The sequence below is a fragment of the Coturnix japonica genome, chromosome 1 (genome assembly GCF_001577835.2).
Source record: "Coturnix japonica isolate 7356 chromosome 1, Coturnix japonica 2.1, whole genome shotgun sequence".
Classification (NCBI taxonomy): Eukaryota; Metazoa; Chordata; class Aves; order Galliformes; family Phasianidae; genus Coturnix; species Coturnix japonica.
Window position 1 is genome coordinate 149950353 of NC_029516.1, and position 7361 is coordinate 149957713.

General features: G+C 43.6%; 1 long non-coding RNA gene across 2 annotated transcripts in view; it reads left to right on the plus strand.

The window, feature by feature from the left end:
• The window catches only part of LOC107308122, a 13678-nt gene extending 8637 nt beyond the window's left edge, over window positions 1-5041 (plus strand). For both annotated transcript variants that reach the window (XR_001552650.2, XR_001552649.2), the window contains 3 exons: window positions 827-940; window positions 1780-1980; window positions 3469-5041. This is a non-coding gene — a long non-coding RNA (uncharacterized LOC107308122). The remainder of the gene's footprint in view (window positions 1-826; window positions 941-1779; window positions 1981-3468) is intronic.
• Window positions 5042-7361: the final 2320 nt, after the last annotated feature.

Genomic DNA, 7361 nt, shown 5'->3' on the forward strand with positions numbered 1-7361 from the left:
CTCTGCTAAATCATATCTCTGAGAACCACATCCAAACCATCCCTCAACCTTGCCCACTAACCCACACTGCCACATCCACAGGTTAGAACACCACCAGGGACAGTGACTCGACCACCTCCCTGGGGAGCCTATTCCAGTGTTTAACCACCCTTTCTGTAAAGAAGTGTTTCCTATTTGTTAGATCTTCAGGCAAAAGTTTGTAATGAATGCAAGAAACATCTGGGATTCAATCAGAAGTGTTTGCAACCTACTGGAAAAATAATTTAGACCATTGCATAATTATATGAACGTGTTGCTTCTCTCTTCATGACAACTGCTGTTGCCTCAATTGCCATAATTGTTATTACAGTATATATTTAACTGCTTCTTCAAGTAAGGCAAAGCAGATTGCAAAGTCATCAAGAAATAAAATATTTTCGGTTTCTTCCCTCTTTCAGGACTCTTCCAAGAGTTTTGCTAAAACTGGTGTGCAACACTTTGACCTACTTTGGCAAGGATCATAGAGCCTTAGAGAACTGAAAGGCTGTTCTGATGGTATTTCTTTGGTTTTGAGTTGGTAACTTGTTAGATGCCCCCGATGATGGGGCTCTTTGCTATGGAGCACAAGTATCCCTGCCAGTGAGGTACCCAGCAGCACTGCCCTAGCACTGGCTATAAAGTCTTGTTACCATTTTACTCCCTTTGTTCAGCAATATGGTAGAAAGCGAAAGCCTTGCATCTAGTATTTTACCTTTTTAACCTACTTTCCATTGGTCTTGAAATTTGGATAGTTGACTTCTGTAAATGCCTATTTTTTTCCATGTTTTTTTTTTTTTTTTTCTTCCAGCCTCCAGCAATTCTTTCTGAGCTATATGCAATTTCTACAATTTAGAGGTCCCAATCATATCCTGTCCTGATACCACATGAGGATGGAGACAAGAGTTGAAGACAGAGAGAGAAGGTAAGGATGTTGCATGAAAACCCCATAGTCAAAGCTTTCTAGAGTTTCACAGCTTGAAGACACAGAGCTACAGGGGACCAGGCTTTCCTAGCCCTGCTGCAGACTGACTGCAGCCCTGCACAGCAGCAGCTGCAGAAGGTGACTGTACAGCCATTGATGATACAATAGCACATGTTACAATGGCTTCGTAATACTGACGTAAGGAGGGTGGGGAGGTGACACCTACTATAACCTCATACGCAGTGTCAATGGAAAGCCAGCACTAGTCTCCTACAAATCCAAGAGGCTGTCATAACACTGTGTGTAATTCTTTCTATGATAAGCAGAGTGTACATTGCTGTGACGCTATCAGAAATTCTCTGGGCAAGTCATGTCGTCAGTGAAGGGCAATCTAGGGTGAGTTTAAGTTCTGGATCAGGAACATTAGCATGGCACTAACATCCTGCATCCAGATCACTACTAAAACATGCTTAATTCTCACAAAAATAATGTAGATTTCCTTCAGTTGCTTAATAGAAGAAAGGAACCTGTGAACTCTGAGATTAATTGGCACCCAGTGAAACCCCGACACAGTCAGGTTCAGTGGCACTCTTGGAATATTGGAGTGCCAAAAAAAAAAAGCACCTCCAAAATGGGCTGCTCCCTGCTTTGGGTTTAGTCTCCAGTGCTCAGTGATGCTTCAGAGGAGGTTTAAGCGATGGCATGGGCAAGGGTGGCTATCAAACATCCTTTAACTTTTGACGTGCTTTTTTGTTTGTCTGTTTGGTTGTTTTGATTTTATGCATTGCTTCTTTGTAAGTGTCTTCAATCCACAAGTTGAAACCTCTGCTTTGCTATAGCGAAACTAGCTGCTTTCATTTGGCAAGTGTCCAGAGTGTCCAGAATGGGTCTGAGTGATTCTGATGGGGTGTGACACACGTTGTTTTCTATGGTGGAACCAAGCCAAACAAAGAGGCATTCGCAGGCAGACCTTGTGGGTACCTTCAGTCATCGAGGAGTTTGGCAATACCAAGAGCCTGAGCACATCTCTTCTTGGAAAGGTCAGTCTAAGTGCCAGAGTCTTTTGCCTGGCTGATGTAGTGTGTTTCCAATGAGGGCCAAGCAATAAAACAGCATCCCGCAGCTCTGAGAAATAAATATTGTCACACTGTATGTGCAGCGTGATTATGATGAGTTGCTTGAAATATACAGACCAAGAAACACATGATTCTGGAAAAAAAAATACTAATACTGGTTTCTTGGAATTGCTGAAACAGCACAAGATAAACTTCTCAAATGAAAGCCTCGCTGCACTGAAATCAGCAGGAGTTTTGTTTGTGACTTCAAACAAAATGATGATTCCGCCATAAACTGGGTTATAGCTTTCACTAGGTAGCGACTACAAAATGAAGCCACTTCCCTGCACGCTAGATAGGTATTTGCCAACTGCATTTGGGCTGGGATTAGGAAAGAATAAAATTTGCTCTGTTCTTTCCTTTCAGCCTTTTAATTAATTTGTGCTTAGCTACCCTGCCTTCTTTAGCTGCAAAGAGCAGACGTTAAATCGGGATTGCATGTGTTGACAGTCCCGGCTTGAGCCTTCTTGCGGGTTGGCTGAGATTTAACAATACATTTCTTCCCATGGCATTTTCTGTCACATATTTTTTAAACAAGTGCTATTCTGTCAGCTCTAGAGGGCATGAAGAAAAGATGTACTATAAAGCAGCAAACAAAAGGCAATTTCAGGTTCAGCATTTGCAAGATTGTATTGGCAACTCTCCTTCTCTATAATCTCTTTATGAAATTTATAGCTTGTTTACTGTGTTATTCGGTGAAATAAAGGAAATTAAGGGATACTTCATCAAGAATGACTCAATTTACCTTTGACCACAGAAGAGCAAGCTCTACTGACATTTTATGGAGTCACTGCCAACGGAGCTGGACTTTGGCTATGACATAGAGGAAATGGGCACCTACTCTGCACCACGGTAGCTGTGAAGCACCAGCTGGAAGTGCATTGAGCCACATGGTGTGTCACAGGGCAAATATTTGAATGGTACCACCACCGTGGTGCTTCACAGTTAGAAGTAATCTGATACAGTAGCCTGTTTTTCCACCAGGAGAATAGCCTTGTAGCGCAGTTGCTATTGGCTCCATTGGTCTCAGCTTGTTCCCTTTGAAATCAAAGATAAAATTCGTACTGTCTTGAACAGGAGCAGTATGGGGCCAGGCTAAAGCGCCACACATTGCTTTGAAAGTTAAGGAAGCGTTAAGGACAGAATAATAACTTCCATTAAGTATGACAAAAATCAGTGCAATTTGCACTGTCCAGCTATTCAGCTTGTTGTACATACAGATTATCAGAATCTGGTTATCACATTTAGTAATCCCAGCCTGGCACCGACTGAAAAAGTGCTTTACAAAACATACACCCCAGGGCAGGAGACTCCATAAAGTCAATGTTTTTATTGCTTTCCTTATTGATATAACAACCCTCTTGTCATGTCGCTTTTCTCTTCTTTATTCCTTTTTCTTTTTTTTTTTAAAAGGGTGGAAACCAGAGATGATAGAAGACGATAACTTAATGCAGTGATTGCCGGTTGTCCATGGGGAAGCATAAACTTGAGCCAGGATTTGGAATCAAGCCAAGGAAAACTGCTGAGAAGACAGATCCTTGGTATCATGTGCTGTAGGTCATCATGGGACCCATCACAAAGCCCAGCTGGGTGATGAGCTTTGTCTCTGCAGGCACCCGTGTCTCCCTACATAGGCAACGTGGTATTAGGCACCAGGAATCCGTATCCACAGCTCTTCATGTTAAGGAAGGTTCTTACAATTAAAAAGATGGAGAAGAGGATGAAGGAAATGTCCTAAAAGAAGAATCGGGATTCTTGCTATCACAAAGACTTAACAGAAGCAAAACAAAAGCGAAAAGATATAGACAGAGTTGAATACTCTAAAAGGGTTTTCTGTTGGGGTGGTGAGGCTGCAGCTCTTAACGCCGCTCTGATTGCTGATGGCATCAGTACTTAACTTGGGATAGTGGGCATGCAGGGAGGAAAGAACAGGAAGGGAAAGTTTACCTTACTGCAGCTTGCCCCCACGTTCCTGCACTGGAGTCCCAATAAAGACCATTGCTTCCTGAAGAAAGTTCAGAAGACATGTTTCCAGAAGAAAAAGGACTAGCAGGAAGAAGGGTGAGCAGCTCTCAGTGCAGACTGGGGAGCATGGGGTGCATTGCAGAGTGTGGATGAGCCACCCTAATTGTGTTGACTTCCAAAGTTGGACTGCTCCCTGGACAGAAAGGTCAGCACTTGCAAGCTGTGGTAGCAGAAGACCTAGTTAAATGATGAGAAAACCTTAGTGGGACTGAACAGAGAAAGGAACATGTTTCTAAAAGACATTGGACAAAGCCCGACTGGCAAATTCCCTGCTCAGCTGACTGCAAGGGAGGATGTGCAGCACCTGCACCTGGACTCTCCTTCCAGAGGTCACATGCAAAAACAGTGTTTTGAGAGGGTCTACACAAGCTGAAGAGCCTTACTTTATTTCTCTGGTGATACTAGTATTTGTACCCAACTGCCATAAGCCACGTGGTATGCACTTTATTCAGGGTTCATCATAGCAGCGAGTCCACGCAAGTCAATTATGTTTTGTGTGCTGGGAACCTTCTCACTACGAAATGTATTAAGTTACAATTAACATAATGAAATGGTGTAACATATGAGCCAGGACTGAGACGGCACTTGGAGGTGGGCGGCCCGTCAGTGGGAAGATTCAGGCTGCCAGCAGGGATGGTGGCACTGGATCTTGATGCTCACCTAAACTCACTGATAAATTAGCTTGTTATTGCCTCTTCCCCAGGCACAGCAGACAGTTCTTATTGGGTATGTCTCTTAGCTGAATTAGGTTGGTACGTTGCCAGCCCTGGTCAAAGAACTTTATCTAAGACATCTCGTGCTGCCAGCTGTAGGGAGAAATGCTTTGTAAGTGGGTGATCTTTATTATCCAATGTATTTCAGTAGAGGAGTTATCGTTTAAACACTGCACTCCATAACGACAACTGAACAAGCCTGACTAAAACATTGGTGTAAATATAAAAACGTGTATTTTCTTGCCTAATATTATAAACTATGAGAATAAGTATAATCAGGATTTCTTTTCTATACCAGAAGAAAAATAGCTTGAATAGTTCTACACAGTTCTTCATGCTTTATTAAAAAAACAAAACAAAACAAAAACAAAAACAAACCAGCTGAAAAGAACCTACCAATCATCTGTTATTTCTGGTCTTTGCAGCATTGTCTATTGTCTGACCATTCAGCACAACTTGCCTCCAGCTCAGTTTAAAGAGGCATTTATTAGGAGGTGGAAAATCCCTTTGCACCTCGGACTAGAGGAGTTTACAGCCATTGTGTCCATATCCAAGGAGACTGCAGACCCTATTCTGGCTGAGTGTGAATCACTCTGCCATAGAGGTTCATGGAAGCAAGATTATAGTGGAGTGCTGAAGGAAGAGTTTAGGAGCAGAGGTTTTAGGTGTTCTGCTTTACCTAGCATTAAATACAGGTGCTGCCCTGGGATCAAGGACTCAAACCTCAGGCTCTCCTTTCCTATGCTATCCTTGTTCACTATGTTATTCAGAATGTACCTCTGTGAGTTACACCATTTCACATACGGTCAGCAACAAAAAGACTTTCTTCTCAAGGTCATTAATTACGGCAGAACCTGAACATCCAATGATCTCGCTGGGCATCCTCCTTTAAGCTAGAAGGATTTACTTGAATTGTATCTCTTCTAATTTCAGCTTCTAGGAAGTGAACATTCAGTTCTCAGTCTGAGGAAACAAACAGCTTTGTTATATCCTAACCACAGGCCAGAAGTTAATTCATGATGTCTGTCAGAGTATTCTCCGTTTGTATCAATATAAACCCAGAATTACTCAGATAAGATGGAGCAAATCACAGTAGAATCAGCGTGCATGGTTTTAAGCAGTTCCTGCTTCCATCCCAGTGTTCTGCCCTTCCAAGCACTGTTCTGCAGGAGGCCGGCATCTGTCTTTCCAGCTGGGGTCCAGCCTGCTGCTCACTGCAGTGGCTGGGAAGTTTTCCATGGCTTTAGGACGCGCTGGAGCTGGCTCGCTGTCTGTTCTTTCAAAGCTGCAAACTGGTTTAGCTAGCACAACCAGCACTTTGCAGACAACTCAGCAATTACAGGATCATAGAACTACAGCAAGAGGCTGAGCTGCAAATTACTGTAATTATGAATATTTCTGTTGCAAGGCAAATTTACAGCCAGATATGTCATGTCAAAATTATTTCATTTTGTGTGTAATTCTAATTTTGCAATACATTTCTAGAACTTCATTTTCCTGTTAAAAGGCATTTTAATTTGAAGAGTCTATTACAGCGGTTATAGTGGATTATTGGAAGAATTTAGAGGCAGATTATGAAGTGCAAACATTCTCCATCACTGGTTAAATCCATCCCAGACAGCACAGCCTAGTTGGGAATAACAATTAATGTCACTATGAAGGTGCTGGACAGTGTTTCAGGAGAGGCAGTTTCCTGGTATGGTACAGTTTTTTACACACATCTCCCTGAATCCAAAACATCAGGATGAGAGGTAAAGGCCTTAAGTTGCACCAGAAGAAGTTCAGGTTGGATATTAGGAAAAATTTCTTCTCAGAAAGACTGGTAGTGAAATGGAACAGGCTGCCCAGGGTGGTGGTGGGGTCACCATCCCTGGAGGTGTTCAAGAAACAAGGAGATGGAGCACTGAGGGACATGGTTAACGTGCACCATGGTGATGGGTTGATGGTTGGACTATGTGATCTTAATGATCTTTTCCAACCTTAATGATTCTACAATTTGCAGATTCAAGCTCTCTCCAGAGCTCACCTAAGCAGTGCTGTCAGTGATGAGCAGCACCACAGGGGACACGGCACCCGTGGCATAGAGGACTGCATGGCATTTCCCAGCCCCATTTGTGATTGACATGAGGCAAATGCAGGGATTTAACCAGGCTCTCCCTCCTGCACCGGCTGCCAATGGAAAGAGTCGTGACTCGAGGCTGACCGGGTCTCCACTAAAAGAAGGAATGACCTTGTCACCTTTATCCTCATATCTAGTTACACGACACAGGAGGAAGCCAAAAAACTCCCCTCTCCTTGCCTGTTTGCTCATTAGCAGTTCATGGGATGGGCTTGACCCTTGGTTCCCCCGCAGCCTCCCCTGCTGGGGTTGGAGGCACGCATGGCATGCAGGGCCAAGCCCTGGGGCACACTCCAGGTGCAGCAGATGACTGGGGTGCTTTTGTCAGTGAAGAGCTGCAGCAGTGGTTCATGAGATGTGAACGAGAAGTGCTGGGACTGCTCAGCCCTGAAGATGGTGGCTCAGGACATTCTGCCCCTCATCACCGAGCTTTGGCCCCATTGGATCGC